The sequence below is a fragment of the Bos javanicus genome, chromosome 11, assembly GCF_032452875.1.
Source record: "Bos javanicus breed banteng chromosome 11, ARS-OSU_banteng_1.0, whole genome shotgun sequence".
NCBI classification, from domain to species: domain Eukaryota; kingdom Metazoa; phylum Chordata; class Mammalia; order Artiodactyla; family Bovidae; genus Bos; species Bos javanicus.
This window is the reverse complement of record NC_083878.1, coordinates 31,003,387-31,024,196: the sequence shown is the minus strand read 5'-3', so window position 1 is coordinate 31,024,196 and position 20,810 is coordinate 31,003,387. Positions and strand designations below refer to the sequence as shown.

The window sequence follows — 20,810 nt, the reverse complement described above, 5'->3', positions numbered from 1 at the left end:
TTTTATAAGAACCTAAAAGGAAGGGTGAAACACACCAGGTGGGATTTGAGCTTTCTGATTCAAAGGCTTCTCCATCACCTTCAGAAAATCAGGTTTTTTTCCCTGCTTAATAAAAGAGAACGAGGAATGAGGCAGCAATGAGGGGAGATGTATGTGCCAGGGTAAGTCCACCGGTTTTATTAAGTAAAAGAAAATCAACTTATTCTCTGATTCAAAGAGAGACAGAGATATTTACTGAGGTGTCAGGTATTTTTCCAAACCTTTGCATACATCATCCCTTGTAATATACACAAAAACTCTGGGAAATAGGTATTATATTGACTCACAGACAAGAATATTGAGTCTCACTGAAATTTCAGCAAAAGTAAGCCTGAGGTCAAACATCTAGTAGATAGCAAAAATCAAAATTCAACCATAGTTCTGCCTGTTTCCCAAATGTGTTCACCTTCAGCTCTGTTATATGGCTTCTATCAGGCATGTACTTAACCTGGAGAATCAACCAGAATCACTGGTCACAGGCATTAGACTACCTGGACTCTGACCCCAGCCAGACTAGATGGGCAGTGGTAAGAATGCCTGGAATCCCCTGGCCTGTGGTGCTAACTCCCACTGCTTGGTCAGTTTTCCTGGCCCAACCCTGTGTTTATTGGCCATTGATGTTAATTCTCCTACCTCCCCCACTGAACATCCCATCACATTCAGAAACCAGGAATAGGCAGTTCAGGACACATAAGACGGTTTCACTCATAACAGAGTTTGGAAGTTCCTCCATAAATTTAAACCTACTTATATGACCACATTGTCCAACTTCGCTAAACCTAAACTAATAGAAAATCTGCTGTTAAAAGCTTAAGCTCTGGGTTGGTTGACTTTGTTTTTTAAAAGAGAACCACTGTGGGCAGCCGGGTTTTGTCTGGCAGCGTGTCTTCCCAGAGAGTCAGTCGAGACCATATGGAAGTAAAGAAGCAGGGATGCACTTGACTGAGCTGACCTCCTGACAGGGTGCTCCAAGTGAAGCACTCATGGACCACAGAATCTACAGTGTAACTCACCTGCCCTTCCTTCAAACCTAGACAGTGATTTCTTGCCTTAGCAGAAAAAGGGGTGTTTGAGCATGCCACCTGGCTGCACATTTGCAAGAACCATCCAGATACCCACTAATGCAAGTGCTTGGCAATCAACACCTTCACTACGAGGCTCTGGGACAACAGAGGCTCTCCATGCCCTCTTCGTCATGACTTGTGCTCCCTCCCACATGCAGGTGAGATGGCTTCGCAGCTGTCAACTTGAAAGATCACACTCTACTCTGGCTGAGGCAGAGTCCAGGCAGTCTGATCTGCAGGCCCAGGGGTGGCATCACTGGGCGGCAGTGACTCTGGTTGGTTCTCCGGGTTAAGTGTGTGCCTGATAGAAGCCATATAACAATGCTGAAGGTGAACACATCTGGGAAACATACAGAACTATGGTTGAATTTTGATTTTGCCATTTACTAAAGGTTTGACCTTAGGATTACTTTTGCTGACATTCTGGTGAGGCTCAATATTCTTGTCTGTGAGTCAATATGATAATACCTATTTCCCAGAGTTTTTGTGTATATGACAAGAGATGATGAATGCAAAGGTTTGGAAAAAGTGGTAGCTTTGGAAATGACTAGAGAGGGAAAGGCAGGGGGTATACTCACAGTGCTCCAGAGTGGACTATCTTGGATATATCACTACTCACGAGACTGCCTCTCCCAGCTGCCCCTCCAGCTTAAGCTGCTCAACTCTGCGCTGGGGAAGTGGTGCTAAAGCTGACTTTGCTCAGAGGTGACCCCTGACAGCACTGGAGCCCACAGGGCAGTGCACTCACATTCATTTTAGTGGCCTGTGGCAGGGCTTGACACAAAATTCCACCCAACAAGGGAAAGAAGTCAATAGCTGGTTTGGGAAAATCTTTCTCATGAATCTGGAACTACACAGAGAGAATTGGTAATTGTAGTAGAGAGAAGTATATTCCAGCAAATATGTGGGTCCCATGGATGAGAAGACACCAGAGTCCATGAACTGAGCAATTTGGAGCCCCCCCTGGAGCATCCCAGTCTTAGAATACGTCCCCATCTCCATGAGGCTGGAGATACACACTTAGTGTAACTGCTCTAATTGTGTAGAGATTCACATTTCCCTTATTCTCCCATGTCTCCTTACATTGCACATCCCCCTTACTAGAGGTAAACCATGGGACTCTGGAGAAAGCTGTACACCATGACTTTCCATTGGAAGACTCACTAAGCTCAATAGTGTACTAAAGACTCTGATATCAAAGTCTTGCAGAGAACAAATAAACATTTTTACCTTTAACTCAACATTCCCTGAAGAAATTTTTTCATACACCCCCCACACTTTCTTCCTCAGGATAATTATTAGTATCCTGGGAAACCAATAGAATCCTTCCTAAAATAATAAGCAGATGATACCAACCTGTCCCTTGAAGGTAGCCACATTGATTCTAATGAAAGCTTCCAGAGACAGGAGGGAATGAAAAGGGTTCTTTGGACTGGAGAGATCGGATGGCCCAAACATGGCTCAGAAAGGAAGGAAAAGAGGCACAAATGCAAAGTGAGCATCACTAAAGGGCAGGAAGAGGGGAGAGACAGGATCAACATCAGAGACAAGTTGACTAAAAGAAGGTGGATCCAAGCCTTGCCATTAATGCTGCCATTATGTCTGCAATTTATCAAACAATAGCCTTTGATACATCTATGACAGCCCTTGATTTGTTTTAGTCTGTATTCATATCCCTGTTATTGTTTTAAATTCGCTGGGGATAATTTTAAACTAATCCTCTAATCATTTTTTCCAAGAGCCCTCATCAATAAAACTGAAAGGATGATTAAAATAACCCTCTGTGTAGAACAAACTAAGTCAAAATTACTGTGGGGAGTAAATTACTGAAACAGAGATATAATGTCAATGCCATCGTTTATAAAAGATTTGCTGCCAAATGCTATCTCAATTCAAAAGGATGCTTGGGTCATAACCTGGTCTTTGCCAGAGTATCCAGGGAGAAAAAAAAGATATATGAAGCCTGGATTTTGATTTCCACTGGCCCACCTCTGTCTTGGGAAAGATATGGACGGATGAATGAATGGGGGTCCTATACAGGTAAGGGAAGCCCTAGTTCTCTACCAAGCCCAACTTTGTTCCGTAAACCCAGTCACCCTCCCAGCTCAGCTCAGCCTCTGTTCCTGAAATGATCCCCTTTCACAGACACTGAACCCCTAAAGAAGAGGCTAATTTTGAGACATGAGCCTGGCAGAGTGACTATAGGTATCCACAGCCTCCATCAGTGGACAGAGACTGTACTCAGGCCAGAAAGGGCTTCCCACCAGGGCACCGTGTGCATTCTCTCCACCATAGGCTCCTGCACTCCACACAGAACAGCTGGTGCTTAGCAGCCAATCAGGCAACTTCTGTCTCAGAGGTATAGTCAGCGAGCAGCGTAGGGAATAAACACCAGGAAAGACCTTAGAAATCATTTACTTCATTCCCCTAAACTTGCTGAATGGGAAACTGGAGCCCAGAGATGATAAGTATTTGGAAGGCCCTGGCTACACCAGAACAAAAAAGGAAGTCTCACAATGTGTTTTTCAATGAGAGAAACTTATTTTCAAACATACACATTATGCAGTGCATATGTGACATCTGATCAAAAGGGAGGTCTTTGATAAAATCCCAGAAGAAAAGAAGGACAGAGTGGCTTATTTGAAATGAAGTTGGACTATTTTAAAATCATGAACCAATCCAGTCACAGGAGAATTTGAGCATATAATTAATTTTTTTCTGGCCATCTGGTTTACAAAAAAAAATTTAAAAATAATAAATCCTGAAACAAATAAGAAAGAATTAACTCTAAAGCAATGTCCAAAAGTTCTGAAAGAATGTAGCCATGGAGTCAGCTGGTTCTAACCCCAGCTCTGCCATTTACCAGAAATGGGACACTGGGAATGTTAATCTCTGAGTCTATTTCTTCATCTTCACTGTGGGAATGGAAGCCATGAGATTGTTGATGGGATTAAAGGACAAAGTAAGCAAAATACCTGCTCCCCTGTAGGTGCTCATGTTGGGCTCTCCCCACTGATGGGTCCCTAGATGCCAGTACCTGAGACCTTCATTCCCAAACTTGGAGAGGCAGTGTAATGTCCTGACCAGAAGTTCTTCATTCTGGCTGCAGTTGGACTCATTTGGGAAGTTTTGAAAAATCTAGATGCCTGGATTACTCCAAGTGAACAAAACTAGAGTCTTTAGAGGTGGGGCCCAGGCAGAAGTATTTGCTATAGCTCCCCAGATTATTCCAATGTGCAGCCAGGGATGACAATCACTGCCAAGAGTCCTACTGCTGCACAGTAAAGACTTTGCCCGGAGGAGGCAATGGCACCCCACTCCAGTGCTCTTGCCCGGAAAATCCCATGGATGGAGGAGCCTGGTAGGCTGCAGTCCATGGGGTCGCTAAGGGTCGGACACAACTGAAGTGACTTAGCAGCAGCAGCAACAAAGACTTTGCCAGAGAAGCTACATTACTGGAACTGATCAGAACCCTGAAGCTAAAACAATGGGTTGACTTTACAAAAACTAATTGCTGATGCCGAAGAGCAATCCTTCTGACCACATTCACACACTCAGAGCTGATCCATGTCTGCTGAGCACTTTCGTCATCTCATTTACTCTCAGCACAGGGATATGAGCAATCCCTAGGTGGTGATTGCTCATATCAAGCACACACTGCACACAAAGAAATGATTACTTACAGAGGTTATTTAAATTACCCGAGTGCAAGTAAATCCTAAGTAGAAATGAAACTTGAACTCAGGTCAGCGATGCCAACACCTTTGAAGGCACTGACCACATCTTCCTAATCTTTCACTGAGCACAGCTCCATGGCGCCAGCCACTGACTGACCCAATCAGCCTTCACACTGACTGATAGAAACTGTGGGTCCGAATAGAATCTGAGTTGCACAAAGTGACCAGGTCACTATAACCATCCCCACCAAGGGGAAAACAACCCAAAGAATAATCTTGCTTATGTTATCAGTCAAGGTCCTAGCAGGAAACAATTCTACTCAGATGCTTCAAATAAAGATAAAGAAAAGACTGCCCTGGGAGGAAAGGAAGGGCTAGAGAACTGACTAGGAGTTTTGAGGTCCCAGAAGTTAACAACAGGAGGAGGAAGCCATTCCCACCTTGAGGCCTAAAGGGGTAAAGGAAAAAGTAGTGTGATTGTAGTCTGGTGAAGAAGGGACCAGGTTTTCCAGATGGCCTAGTGGGAAAGAACCCGCCTGCCAATGCAGGAGACATAAGAGCTGTGGGTTTGATCCTTGGGTTGGGAAGATCCCCTGGAGGAGAGCATGGCAACCCACTTCAGTATTCTTTCCCAGAGAATCCCATGGACAAAGGAGCCTGGCAGACTACAGTCCATACGGTCAGAATGAGTTGGACATCACTGAAGTGACTTAGCACACACTCACAAAGAAGGGACCACCAGGAGACCTGTGGTCACCCAGGGTTGCAGCCATGTCCAGACCCTTGATGCCTAGCAGAGAGAGAACTGGTAAGAAAGCTCCAACTTTCTCTCCCACACTCCCAGCTCCTGCTGGTGTATCCCTCTACTCAGACCCAACCAGATGCCCACCAGCAAGTGAGCCTGGAGCAGGCAGTCCATATGGGTCAGCCTTCTGGGGCACAGAATAGAGCAGGGAAGTGAGTGACGAGGTCTGGACTAGGGGCACAGAAAAGTTGAGAATAATCCAATGAAGAGAAAAATGTGGTTTTACTGGGATGGATATACACTGCTACTGCTAAGTCACTTCAGTCATGTCCGACTCTGTGAGACCCCATAGGCAGCAGCCCACCAGGCTTCCCCATCCCTGGGATTCTCCAGGCAAGAACACTGGAGTGGGTTGCCATTTCCTTCTCCAATGCATGAAAGTAAAAAGTGAAAGTGAAGTCGCTCAGTCGTGTCTGACTCTTAGCAACCCCATGGACTGCAGCCTACCAGGTTCCCTGTCCATGGGATTTTCCAGGCAAGAGTACTGGAGTGGGGTGCCATTGCCTTCTCCATGGACATACACAGTGTAAATGAATTCTTCACTTTTCCAAAAGGATTTCTTTAATAACTTTCCTAATAACAACAGTGGTTTAAGGTGTTCACTGTGGACCTGGCACTGCTCTAGGTGGTATACAGAGGTAACGGGTATGAATCTCAGTTCAGATTCAAGGGTGTAAGAAATATTGCACCTTGGAGATAGCCAAGAACAGGGGAGTCTGGCATGCTGCAGGCCAAGGGGTCATGAAGAGTTAGAAATGACTTAGTGACTGAACAACAGCAACAATTTATTTTTTATTTTGAGCTCTTATCCTACCAGGATGACAGGAAACTTAACCTCAGTCATCACTGGGGTTTGCAAACCCAAAAGGCCACAACATTAACACTAGGTGACAAGGTACCATGGTACACAGTCCAAGGGCCCTCTAGCCTGAATCACTCTGCACACATGTTCCCTCAGGAATATCCCCTAATCCAGCTGTCATGGCCTTTCAGATCCAGTGGCTCCTTGGAGGCACATCAGCTGGGGCCCAAGCCCCTCTGCTGAGACACAGAACCCCAACAAATCTCATGCACGCGTGGCCACTATTTTCTGGGGTCCTGCTAGGAAGTAGGACCGGCCCAAATACATGCAGAGTCTCTCAATAAACCTGGAGAATCTCCTTTTAATCAGAGGAAAGCCTTCCTTCCTGTTACTTTTTCTAACGACTTTGTTTCTTCCACAATGCCTGTTCTCCCTTCTAATTCCTCTGGAACCTCTATATTCTCTGATAAGCTTCCATTTGTAAAAACAAAAGCTGGCGTGTTTCTGAAGGCTACTTCTCCTTCCTTTCTGACCGCTTAGCTCCTCTTAGACACTGCCCTGTGCTTCAGTGGGTGGTAGACAGGGAGTTAGAAAGCGAAATCTTGGCAGGAAAAGACATAAATCAACAGCTCAAAATATGACCCAGGTGTACATATATTTCTTTGAACTTTAAGACAACATATACTTCAATTCTTAGCAATGGGGCTCAGAGCAGTTCAGTTCTTTGCCCAAGCAAGCACAGGACACAATGCTGCTGTTAGTCCTCATCCACCTGCCTCAGAAACCTACCCTTGTAACTAGGCCAGAGATGTCAAATAGATTTTCCCTTGTGGGCATACTCTGGCTGGCTGGGATGGTTCCCTGGAAGCTGTGTTGGGAAGGATTCTGATCCTTAACTAGCTCACTGGGAAACAGTGCCATGACTGATTGCCAATGGCTCTGTGAGCGCAGGAGGCATGCATATTTTGCATCCATCTACTAGAAATTAAGCCATTATAATGAAATAAAACTTTTTAAATGGTTTGAATTTGTAAAAATTAATTCTGTATGAAATGACAGGAGCACATCTATCTTGTACAATGTATCAACAGGGCCGTAAAGAGACTCCTTCGAGAGGATCTCCCAAGAATCAAGGCTGCTTCTAATCTTTATTTTAATTTTATGCTCCTTTTATTCCCAAGGTGGAAGAAGGCAGTCATTGTTTCTGCCTGATGTACCCTCCATGAAGGACAACCCTAGAAATTAACTTGTGGAAGCTGCTATCTCTCTTCCTCTTTGCTTCCTTTCCCCCAACCCATCACCTATCCTAAGGAAAGGAGGTCAACAAAGCATGGATTATTTCATTATTTTTTTTTCTTTTTTACGTTCTCTTTTCAGCAACTCATAAATTTCCTTCCTTTGAGCACTGTAAGTTTGTTGTTTTTCGTTGACTTATGTGAAACTGGGGATCTTTATCAGTTTAATTTTAAAAAAAATACACTGCTCTATATGCTTGTCAACTTAATTTTCAGGATTTGTCTTATTTTATGTTGTGAACTTTGGGGACAATTTGTTCTGTTTTTGCTTGTTGGCTTCCAAGCCCAATATGGGCAAAAGTACTTCACATTTTCCCTTGTTTCATAACCTAAGCCTTCATGTTTACACTCACTTTCCTTTGAAGAAAAGATTAACTGTTTTTAGCTTTATTATAGGAAGCAGATTGAGCCTGATATAGACAAGTTCAAAGAATATTCAACACAGAGTCAAATAATCTGACTCCAGTGCTGGCTCTCCCAATTCTCTGGATTGCCTTAGACAGTCTTGCGTCTTCTCTTTTCTGTGAAGGGGGTACAACTGAACTTCACATGATAGGAGTGAAGCCCGTGTTTACTTCTGAATGTATGGATCCTACATTCATGTTCTTTGGTTGCAAGCAAGAGATTATGACTGTGGTTAATGTAAATAGAAAATTGGAAAAAGTCTGAGATCACTCACAAAATTTCAGAAAGAACTGAACTTTCAGGTGTAGGGAAGACACAAACCAAAGAAGTGTTGGAAATCCTAAGCATAAAACTTAACAGACTTTCACTCAAGGGTATTATCATGAGGTGATTCTGCACTGACAACCTTCCATCCTCCTGTACCTTGGCTCAAGATTAGCAGTTCCAAGAGAAAGCAACATAGATATCCATTGACAGATGAGTGGAGAAAGAAGTTGTGGTACATATATATCAGCTCAGTTCATTCGCTCAGTCGTGTCCGACCCTTTGTGACCCCATGAATCGCAGCTCGCCAGGCCTCCCTGTCCATCACCAACTCCCGGAGTTCACTCAGACTCACGTCCATCAAGTCAGTGATGCCATCCAGCCATCTCATCCTCTGTCGTCCCCTTCTCCTCCTGCCCCCAGTCCCTCCCAGCATCAGAGTCTTTTCCAATGAGTCAACTCTTCCCATGAGGTGGCCAAAGTACTGGAGTTTCAGCTTCAGCATCATTCCTTCCAAAGAAATCCCAGGGCTGATCTCCTTCAGAATGGACTAGCTGGATCTCCTTGCAGTCCAAGGGACTCTCAAGAGTCTTCTCCAATACCACAGTTCAAAAGCATCAATTCTTTGGCGCTCAGCCTTCTTCACAGTTCAACTCTCACATCCATACATGACCACAGGAAAAACCATAGCTTTGACTGGACGGACCTTTGTTGGTAAAATAATATCTCTGCTTTTGAATATGCTATCTAGGTTGGTCATAACTTTTCTCCCAAGGAGTAAGCGTCTTTTAATTTCATGGCTGCAGTCACCATCTGCAGTGATTTTGGAGCCCCCCAAAAATAAAGTCTGACACTGTTTCCACTGTTTCCCCATCTATTTCCCATGAAGTGATGGGACCAGATGCCATGATCTTCATTTTCTGAATGTTGAGCTTTAAGCCAACTTTTTCACTCTCCACTTTCACTTTCATCAAGAGGCTTTTTAGTTCCTCTTCACTTTCTGCCATAAGGGTGGTGTCATCTGCATATCTGAGGTTATTGATATTTCTCCCTGCAATCTTGATTCCAGCTTGTGTTTCTTCCAGCCCAGCGTTTCTCATGATGTACTCTGCATATAAGTTAAATAAGCAGGGTGACAATATACAGACTTGACATACTCCTTTTCCTATTTGGAACCAGTCTGTTGTTCCATGTCCAGTTCTAACTGTTGCTTCCTGACCTGCATACAGATTTGTCATACAATGGGACATTATTCAACCATTTGAGTCAGTTCTATTGAGGTGGATGAACCTAGAGCCTATTACACAGAGTAAAGTATGTCAGAAAGAGAAAAGCAAATATTGTAAATTAACACATATATATGTGAAAGATGGTACTGACGAACCTATTTGCAGGGCAACAACAGAGATGCAGACACAGAGAACAGACTTGTAGACACAGTCCAGGAAGGAGAGGGTGGGATGAATAGAGAGAGTAGCATTGAAATATATACACTACCATGTGTAAAATAGATAGGCCCAGTAGGAATTTGCTGTATGATGCAGGGAGCTCAAACCCTGGGCTCTGTGACAACCTACAAGGGTGGGGTGGGGTGGGAGGCAAGAGGCAGATTTAAGAGGGAAGGGACATATGTATGCCTATGGCTGATTCACATTGATGTATGTTAGAAATCAACACAATATTGTAAATCAATTATCCTCCAATTAAAAATAAATTTAAAAAAAGAAATTCCAGGAGAAAGAATGCAATTGACCCAACTTATTCCTGGCAACAGGATGTGAGATACTGTTTGGAGGCCCAGCCTGGAACTGTGTCAGGGATACAGCAACTGTTAGCAGAAGAGATGGGAAGGGGGATTCAGATACCACAATAGGCAGGTGAAAATAAACTGCTACCTTGGTCCACAGCTTGGTAGCTTCCCAGGACACAAACACAGACACATGCACACACATTTCTCTAGGTTCAGAGCTCCTGGAAAGTTCCATAATGACTGTAGCTCTTTGTCTACACTTCTAGTTTAAATGATAAACAATCCCAAATAATCTGAGGAAAAGAGAAAATAAAAGAAAGTCTTCATATACACATACAGTGCAGTAAGCAAGAAGATGCAAGTAGAGGCTGTAAGTTCACCTCCCCAGCTGACCATAAAACTACAGCTGGTGTTCGTGCTCATCACCACCTCTAATATCTGCTTCATGTTTCTCTGATCTTTGACCAGAACTTCTGAGAGAACCAGCTGAAGCTCTGTCATGACTCTTCAACCAGCTGAAGAGTCACAGGAGAAGTGACTCTTCTAAGGGATCTTGGCCCTTGATGGTCTCTCCAATAGAGCAACAGAGCAACTATATGTTGAATTTGACCACATGACACAGCACAATAAGGGCTTCCTTAGATTGTATTCATTTTCTTTTGGTAGTAGGCACCTGATTTCTTGACAATCAAGGTGAATCACTCCAGTAAATTCCATCACCACTTTTCCCCTTCTCAAATAGTATGAGGAGCCTAACATGGTCTGTCTCAACTTCTAATTCAGCGGACCCATTCCTGCCCCAGTGAAAGAATCTTGCATTTGCTTACCAAGACCTCTAAACCAGCAGAAGCCAGGTTCCCAGGAACAAGGACCAAAACTCAGAAAGTAGGTTATTACATACAATTAGATCTTCCCTGCTCACTGGGTGAACAACTATGAAGGATGAGAGAGAAGTAGGCAGATGAGAATAATAAAACTTAACAATATCTTAAGCAAGAGACAAATACATATTTCTCATGAGTAAGTCCAGGTAGGTAGCACAGGGCTAGAAAGGCATTCCATGGCTGCTATCACGGATATCATAATGCTCCCTCACGTCCAATAGGCTCCTGATGATCAAACAGATTGATGCTATCCAAGCCAATATGCCCGAATTATACTAAGGAGAAAGGAGAACATTCCCTCCTAAAAGTTGCACTAGTCACTCACATCCCACTTGCCAGAATTTCATCACCCAGTCCCACTGAGCTATGAGGGAGCCAGGAAATGGAATATTTACTCTGGTCAGCCATGGGCCTTGCAAAATAATCAGGAGTTCTAGCTATCTAGAGGAAGGGGGAGAAGGATATTCAAGGATAACCAGTGATTGTGGCCACTGAGACTGAGTGGGAATTGCCATTTTTCTCCCATAGGAAAGCAGTGGTGGGGTGTGTGCTAGGGCATCATGGAGATTAAATTCTCCAAATGCCCATGATCCTGTTGGAGGTCCCCTGTCAGTTGTCTAGATTCCATCCCTCCCCAAACAATGTTCTAAGTAGCCAGAGCAGTGCCAAAGATGTTAATCTAAATGATATTGTAATCCAGCAACTGCCTATCTCTGTGTTTCATTTTCAACATTCCCAACCCTGTAGAGTTACAACAATAGAAGATCCTTTCATCGTGATTGAATAAATGCTGCAGATTTAATTCTCTGCTTTGTGGTAAGAATTGTCAAATATGAACTTGTCAGAAAATCTGTCAGAAAAAGCCCCTGGCCCCAGATTTAATATTTACCATCCCCCTTGCAGAAGTCTATGACACCAGCTATCTTATCCATTCCCCCCACAGCTTCATCCTCAAAGACATGTAGTCCCAAGAGAACTTGTGTTGATAACTTAAGTAGCTCTTTTATTATTTAATAGTATGATTTATAGTTGCCATCCTAAAATAGAGAAGGAGGAAGTCTCATTTTCTCTTGCCTTTTCTTGGCCAATAACCAATACCAAGTGACCCATACGTCTTCTGCTTGCAACCCTCTTGCTGGTACTAATTTTGGCACCAATTAAAGTGAGCTTCCCTGGTGGCTCAGGCAGTAAAGAATCTGCCTGCAATGCAGGAGACCTGGGTTCAATCCCTGGGTTGGGAAGATCCCCTGGTGAAGGAAATGGCAACCCACTCCAGCATTCTTGCCTAGAGAATCCCATGGACAGAGGAACCTGGCTGACTACAGCCCATGGTCTCACAAAGAATCAGACACAACTGAGTGACTAACACTTCACTTCATTTCACTTCAAGGTGTCATAAAGAAATATTGGGAGGAAATGTCCTTTAAAGTCATGCCATTAACCTCTATAACTCTCTACCCTCCTCATATCATTTCCTGACCTCCGAGTCACCCCCTTGATCACCAAAGATTTGTGGATAGTTGTAGGTCTCCTAAAAAGGATGTAAATTTTTATGTTTGTTATGTATTTTCCTTGAAAAGGAACCTATACTTTTTATTTTTAAGAGACACCATACACATGAGTATATGTGTGTGTGTGTGTGTGTTCAGTCGCTAAGTCCTGTCCGATTTTTTGCAACCCCATGGACTGCAGCATGCCAGGCTTCCCTGTCCTTCCCCATCTCCTGGAATTTGCTCAAATTCATGTCCATTGAGTCGGTGATGCTATATAACCATCTAATCATAATTTTTCCCAAAGATAGTTCAGAATAACTTCCCTAGATATTAAAATTGCTCTTAGTGTTTTTCACCTGTTCACAGCCTCCCATCATTCACCTTCTTTCCTTAGCTACTTCACTGATGCCTGGGGTTCCATAACCTCTTCAGTGTTTCACTTTGATTCCCTTCCAACTTAAATTCCACAATCCATTCTGTCAACAGCTCTTCACTCATTTGTCAATTCATTCAATCAATGTTTACTGAGTATCAACTATCTGTCAAGCACACAAATGCAATAAAAACAGATATTTCCTGCCCTAAGAGAGAATACATCTGATGAGAGAAAGAAAAAGAAAACAAAAAAATAAGTAAATTCAAATTTGTGATTAGTGCCATGAAAGCAAACAAGAACTGAACAAGGACTATCAATGAGACCTACTTTAAATAGCATAGTAGGCAGAATATAGCCCCCCCAAAATTCTGTTTTAATACTAGAACCTGTAAAAGCACTAGGTTATAATCCTAAGGGGCATTAAGATTGCAGTTGGGATTAACATTGCTAATCAGATTATTCTAAAATGGAAAGCTGATTCTGGATTACTTCAGTGGGCCCAATGCAATTACAAGGATCTTTAAAGGTGGAAGAGAGCATTATATAACCAAAAAGATGGCAGTGTGGAAAGGACATTATCCATTGTTTCCAGCTTTGAATATGGAGGAAGAGGTCTTCAAATGACCTACAGAAGTTGGGAACAGAAAGGAAGCACATTCTGCAGAAGAAATTCAGCCTTGCCAAATTTTGATTTTGGATTTCTGACTCGAGAGCAGTAAGACAGTAAATCTGCATTGTTTAAACTCAACTTTGTGTTGATTTTTCATAGCAGCAAGAGAAAACTAATACAGATAGAGTAGATAGTGGAGACTTTTTACAAAGGGAATGATATTTAAAATAGACCCTCCAAATGAGTAAATGCCATGAAATGGAGGAAAAGTGTTCCAGGCAGAGGGAAGGGCATGTGCAAAAGACTTGAAGTAGGATAGAGCCTGGTGTGTTTGCAGAACTGAAAGTAGATCTACGTAGCTAAAGTTTGGAAACTGAGGGAAGGATTTCCACACAGTAAGTTTCAGAAGGTTGTGGCAAGATCCTCCCCCGGACACACTGGACAGAGTGAATTTTCTAAAACACAAATCTAATATCACTCCTCTGTTTAAAAAAACTTCCAAGGGTTCCCAGAATACCTTTGTTGTTGTTTAGTTACTCAGTCATGTCTGACTCTTTGCGACCTCATGGACTGTAGCCCACCAGGCTCCTCTGTCCACGGGATTCTCCAGGCAAGAATAGTGGAATGGGTTGCCGTTTCCTTCTCCAGAATGCCTTAGGTTGATCCAAATTCCTCTAAATGATTACCACCATGTGGCTTCCTAACCCAGTTTCTGCACCACCCCAATTCTTATGTTCCAGTCACTTTTCAGTGTCTTTTTCTTCTTGTTCCAGCTTGCTTATTGTTCTATCTATCTGGGATACTCCTTCTCCACCTCACAGCTTGCTTCTTCCTTTAGCTTTCACTTTTGGTATCATTTTCAGCAGGTCTGGGTTTGATGTTCCTCCCATACGCTCTCTTAGTATCCAAGCCCTTACTACCATCCAAGAACTTATCATAGTGCTTAGAAACATTGGTATCACCTTGAACAAGCACCACTTGATGAATAATTCACCTTTATTCTTTGATTCCCTCTACTCCTAAAGTGATTATCCTCAGAGAGTTTTTTTCCCTTTCTCTGGCAGGCCCCCAGATTTTTTTAATCCTTTTAAGATGTAATTTGGTCACTTTCAGTAAAAAATACAGTCTCAATTGAGAAAGTAGAATTTATACTCTAGTCTATTAATCCATATGTCTATCTTCCTTCATAGTTAAGACTCCTTTCCACCTCTTCACCAACTAGAAACCCACAGTATGGTAGACCTCCTGCTTTAGAGAAAGGGTATATTGTTGGCTTCATCTCCTGTTCCCTCTCTGGAGTAGGAACATAAGGGAGAGAGAATGGGAAAGGATTCATGAGGTTCTTACTTGACTGGTATGATCTTAAGGTGATGTCTTGTTCTTGCTAAGCTAATGCTTAAATCTGATTATTGTGACATCTGGGTTCCTTGGAGATTCCCCAGCTGAGATACCCCAACCTGCAACTCTGATCATGGGGGCAATGTCATTAGTTATTCTGCTGTTGCTTCTTCTCCCTCTACCTCAGGTTTTCTGGGACTCTGCCACCCAGATACCCTCTCCATCATCAGTGTCTCCTTGCTCTGCAGTCTGCTAAAACAGGAGTCAAAATAGCTCCAGGTATGTATCACCAAAATTAAATAAATAAATTTTAAAAGTACCTGCAGACAAAAATGAAAACATAATGATCTAAAATCCACGGGATGCAGCCAAGGTAGTTCTGAGAGGGAAGTTTACCATAATAAAAGTCTACCTCAAGAAACAAGAAAAATTGCAAATGAACAACTTAAACTTACACCTAAAGAAGCTAGAAAAAGAACAAACAAAACTCAGAGTTCATAAAAGGAAATAAATCATAAAGATCAGAGCAGAAATAAATGAAATAAACTTAAAAAAAATTTTTTTAAAGATCAATAAAACTAAGAGCTAGTTCTTTGAAAAGATAAATAAAATTGATAAGCCTTTATATAGACTTATCCAGAAAAAATTAGAGAGGCCCTGAATCAATAAAATCAGAAATGAAAAAGGAGAAATTACAACTGACACTTTAGAAATAGAAAGGGTCACAAAAGATTAACACAAACAACTACACACCAGTAAAATGACCAACCTAGAAGAAAGGAAAAAATTCCTAGATATGTACAATTTCCCAAGAGTGAACCAGGAAGAAATAGAAAATATGAACAGACCCATTACCAGTAATGAAATTGAATCAATAAGGGGAAAAAAAAAAAAAAACAAGAAAACCTCCCAGCAAACAAAAGTCCAGGATCAGATGTCTACACAGGTAAATTTTACCAAACATTTAGCAAAGACTTAACACCTATCCTTCTCAAACTATTGGGAAAAAAATTTCAGATGAAGGAACTTTACAAGTTCATTCTGAGACCAGTATATCACCCTGATAGCAAAACCAAACAAAGATATCACACAAAAAATAAAAGTACATGCCAATATCACTAATAAACATAGATGTACATATCCTCAATAAAGTACTAGCAAACCAAATTTAACGATACATTAAAAGGATCATTGTTGCTGTGGTTTAGTTGCTATGTTCAACTCTTTGCAACCTCATGGACTGTATGTAGCCTGCCAAGCTCCTATAACCATCAGATTTCCCAGGCAATAAGATTGGACTGGGTTGTCATTTCCTTCTCCAGATCTTCCTGACCCTGGGAACATATACCATAATCAAATGGGATCTATCCCAGGGATGCAAGGATGGTTCAATATCCTCAAATCAATCAGTGTAATAAACTACATTAAAAAATTGAAGAATAATAACCATATGATTATCTCAGTAGATACAGAAAAAGCTTTTGACAAAATTCCACATCCATTTATGATAAAAACTCTCTTCAAGTGGAAAACATCTCAGTGAAACATAATAAAAGACACATATGATAAGTCCATAGCTAACACTATACTCAACATTGAAAAGCTTAAAGCATTTCCTCTAAGATCAGGAATAAGATAAGAATCTAGTTCATTCTTGTTCTGGTTCATAATCTTGCCATTATTATTTAGCATAGTATTGGAAATCTTAGGCACAACAATCAGACAAGAAAAAAGAAATAAAACGAATCTAAATCAGAAAGGAAGAAGTAAAACTGTCACTGTTTGCAGATGACATGATGCTATACGTAGAAAATCCTAAAAATGCCATAAGGAAACTACTAGAGCTCATCAGTGAATTAAAGTTGTAGGATACAGAATTAATATACAGAAATATGTTGTGTTTTTACATACTAGCAACTAGATATCAGAAAGAGAAATTAAGAAAGAAATACCATTTACCATTGCATCTAAAACAATAAAACATGTAGGGATAAATCTAACAAGAAGGTGAAAGACTTGTATTCAGAAAACTGTAAGACACTAAAAGAAACTGAAGACAACACACATAGATGAAAAATATACCATGTTCATGGATTTAAAGAATCAATATTGTCAAAATGACTGTATTACCCAAAGCATTCTATAAATTCATTGCAACTCCTTTCAAAATACCAAAGGCATTTTTCACAGAACTAAGAACAAATAATTATAAAATTTGTACGGAAACACAAAAAACCCTGAATAGCCAAAGCAATCTTGAGAAAGAAGAACAGAGCTAGAGGCACCATGCTCCCTGATTTCAGACTATACTACAAAGCTACAGTAACCAAAACAGTATGGTACTGGGACAAAAACAGACAGATCAATGGAACACAACAGAGAGCCTAGAAATAAACTCATGCACTTGTGATCAATCAATAACCTCTGCAACAACATGAATAGACCTGGAGGGTATTATGCTTATTGAAAGAAGCTAGACAAAGACATATATTGTATGTTATCACTTAAATGTGGAATCTAAAAAATGAAGTGAACAAATGAATGTAACAAAACAGATACAGACTCACAGATACAGAGAATAAACTAGTGATTACCTGTTGGGAAAAAGAAGTGGGGAAGGGAAAGACAGGGGTAGGGAATTAAGAGGCACAAACTACTATGTATTATATATATAAGTTATAGGAATATAGTGTATAGCACAGGAAATAAAGCCAATTTTTATAATAAATGGAGTGTAATCTAAAAATTTTTTGAATCATTGTGTAACATACCCAAAACTCACATAGTATTGTAAATCAATTATACTTCAATTTTTTTAAAAAAGCTCCAGGCAGATTTTTTCTCTGTTGCATGACCAATATCTAGTCCATATTCCTTTTGCCCTGACAAATTCTGAGAGTGCAGGTTAATCCCAACCCATTCATCCTGTTTTGGTACTAGTCATATCCTCTAGATTTCTAGGACAAGATTCATAGCAAAGTCCAACTCCAAGTCATGGTGCCAACCAACTTCAGGAAAAATATGTTAAGCTCTTCAGTAGTCTTCCTGAAGTCCCACTCTCTAGGTTTATGGTGGCAAGATGTAATTACCTAATATTAGTTACATTAACCAATAAATCCATAAATCTCAGTGGCTTAAAACAATAGAATTTATAATTATGGATGGGAGGAGTGTCTGTTCCAAGGAGTCATTCAAGGTTCCAGGTTAATGGAGGATCTTCCATTTTCAAACACTGCTTTCAAGGTTGCCCTGGATATCTTGTTAGGAAATGAGTGAAGAGGTTGAGGTTCAAGCAAGGAAATTTACATGGATCAGGCCTAAGAGTGAGGATTCATACTTCCACCCATATTCCCCTGACCAGAGCTCAGACACACAGTCACACCTGACTGCAAGAGCAAGTGGAAAATGTAGGCTAGTTTGAACAAAAGGAGTTTGGTGTGCAGCTAACCTGTCTCTGTCACATGGGCGGGGTGATCTAGGAAGACCACTGGACTCAGAATCAGGACACCCAATTTCAGTCTCACTGCTGGCCACCTGTCAGGTCTTAGGCAAGCCAGTTCTTTTCTTCCTAAACCTTGGTTTCCACATCTGTAAATCAGGGGGCTACAGGATCCCAAGCCCCAGTTCCTTCCTTCTGTAGATCTATGACCCTAAGTATCACAGCTGAAAATGGAGCAGAGTCATAACTGAAAGGACAGCCATGCCATGGATGAGATGAGGGAAGGTGTTCTAAGTTACTGCCTTCAATAGTATCTTTTTTCCAAAACTGAAGGACACAGATCTTTTAGGAAGGGAACATATGTGGAAGCTGAGACCAGAAAGACTAAAATTTCATCTAAATAACCTTTTTCTCTCACCTTGATTATTATACTAGCTTCCTAACTGGTCTCCCTCTATGCAGCCTCTTTAAAAGTTTCAAGCTGTTGTATTACATTACTCCAGATGATACTTATTTCAATTCAATTCAAAAAGCCATTACAGAACACAACATTCTTATTTCTCCCACCATTCAAGCTTGGAATACTCACCTACTCCCCCTCATTTCAATTGCTGTATACACCACTCCTTCAACCTACCACCCAAACCATCCCACCCACTCCATGAAGTAATTCCTGACAATAAATTATCTTCCCCTGCTCTCAAATTCAACTCTTACTATTTGTCATCCACTTCTGTGCTCCTATATTAGAGCCTAGTTATTTGTGCACATCCGATCTTCTCTACTAAACTGTAAGTTCCCTGAAGGAAATATCATAGATTATACTATTTGCATTTGTACCATGTTAGGCGGTTAATTATTTATTGAATGAATGAATGACTAAGGACCATGGAGAACTGTTAAAAGGCTGAATCGAGGCAGCCCTGTTGGCAACAGCAGTGAGGCCAGTTTCGGTTTGGCAAGTGCACTGTTTGCTGATCGTTTTTCTCAGAGTCCACTGTGGTGGCAACTGAACAATCTACAGGAAGAACTGTAGGTGCGAATCTTCAGCCAAGATAATGATCGCACTGGGGTCTGATTCAAATCAGTCTTGCCCAGGGGCAGTATCAGGAGGCAAGTTAAATGATAGCTCATAGCCTGTCAAATCCAGAGAAAATGGCTGAGCACCTGCCAAATGAGAAATTTCAGCCTAACAGTCATTCTCCTCTTTTTCTCTCTCTTACACATGAAGCCACATGCTCTGAGACTAAACAGGGCAGGGAAACAAGAAATAATTCGAAGAATTCAATCAACGCGGATGACTGTTCTCCTAGGTTAAGAAAACAATCTACCTTTTCCCCCTCAGTAGTGGAAACTTATGAACTAGATCTATAAACCCATTGTCCAGCTCCCATTTCCCTTGGTCCTGTCCAAATCAATGGCCGAAAGTCAGGCGGAAGCCAGTCAGATTAGCTGGACAGAGCCTAGCATTGACATCAAGTCAGCCCTGAGATGGTACTCCTGGGGGCCCATCAGCTACACTTCCTCATATGGTTCCCCAAACAATTGCCCCATTGTGGGGATCTGACCCCCACCATGCAGGTCCAATCCCGCTCACTCTCTTCTTTTTCCCTCCCCTCCTTTGTCCTCCTGAGTTGTGTGTGGATCTATATATTCCTTTCCAGGGGCCAGGGACTCCTGCCTGGTCTCAGCTAGTGTTCTGCAAGATCTTCTGCATCTGAAGATGTATTCCTGGTGCATCTGTGGAGAGAGGTACTCCACGTCCACCTACTCCTCTGCCATCTTCAGCTACACTTCTTTCACATGTGCCAATCATGCCTTCAACCACAGACAGACAGCATGCCATGGGCACAAACAGGTCCAGGCAAGGTAAAGGTCCTCACTACAAAAGAAGCAGCTCAGATTCAGATGACACCTCCTACCAGCACCAGTAGAGCTGTCTAACAGCACTAGGCACAGTAACTTGCCCGTGGTAGGGCTAGTGTTAAGTATCCATCCGAATATGCGTTCACCAGGATCACTCTCAGAAAAATAAAGCTGTCAGATAGTGAGCTTCCTCTCTGGACCATGCACAGGGCTAGGCATTTCATACACACTGTTTCTAGTCTACACACTGTTTCCAGTCCACACACCAAGCCTGGGAAGTAAAAATGAACCCATTTTGCTGATGGGAAAACAGAGGCTCTTGGTCTAGCATGTGGTCCAAGACCACAAGGTCGATACGTAGTGAAGCCAAGACTCCAACTGATGAACGACTCTAGAACCATGCATTTTTCCACTTGAGCATGCTGTCCACTCATTTCGCTGGCTCTGTCCATGCCATTTTGATTTATGGTGATTAAGGGGTGCTTGCAGACTGCAGTGCTCTTCTGTGTACATTATCTTATTTATTCTTCATAGAAGCCTGATAGGTAAAGCAGATTAATACTCCCACTTCACAAATCGGGAAAGTTAGGATTATGTGAGAAAGAAGAACTCAGTCCCAATCATTCTTTCCCTAGATCCTGAGCCTTCCTACCATCAGATGACATGAAAACTTGAGACATAAGAGTGAAAATTATTTTTATTT

The 20,810-nt window shown here is 41.8% G+C and overlaps 1 long non-coding RNA gene across 1 annotated transcript in view; it reads right to left on the bottom strand.

The window, feature by feature from the left end:
• The window catches only part of LOC133256999 (uncharacterized), a 284,150-nt gene that overhangs the window by 184,452 nt on the left and 78,888 nt on the right, over positions 1-20,810 (bottom strand). The gene's annotated exons all lie outside the window — the stretch shown is intronic.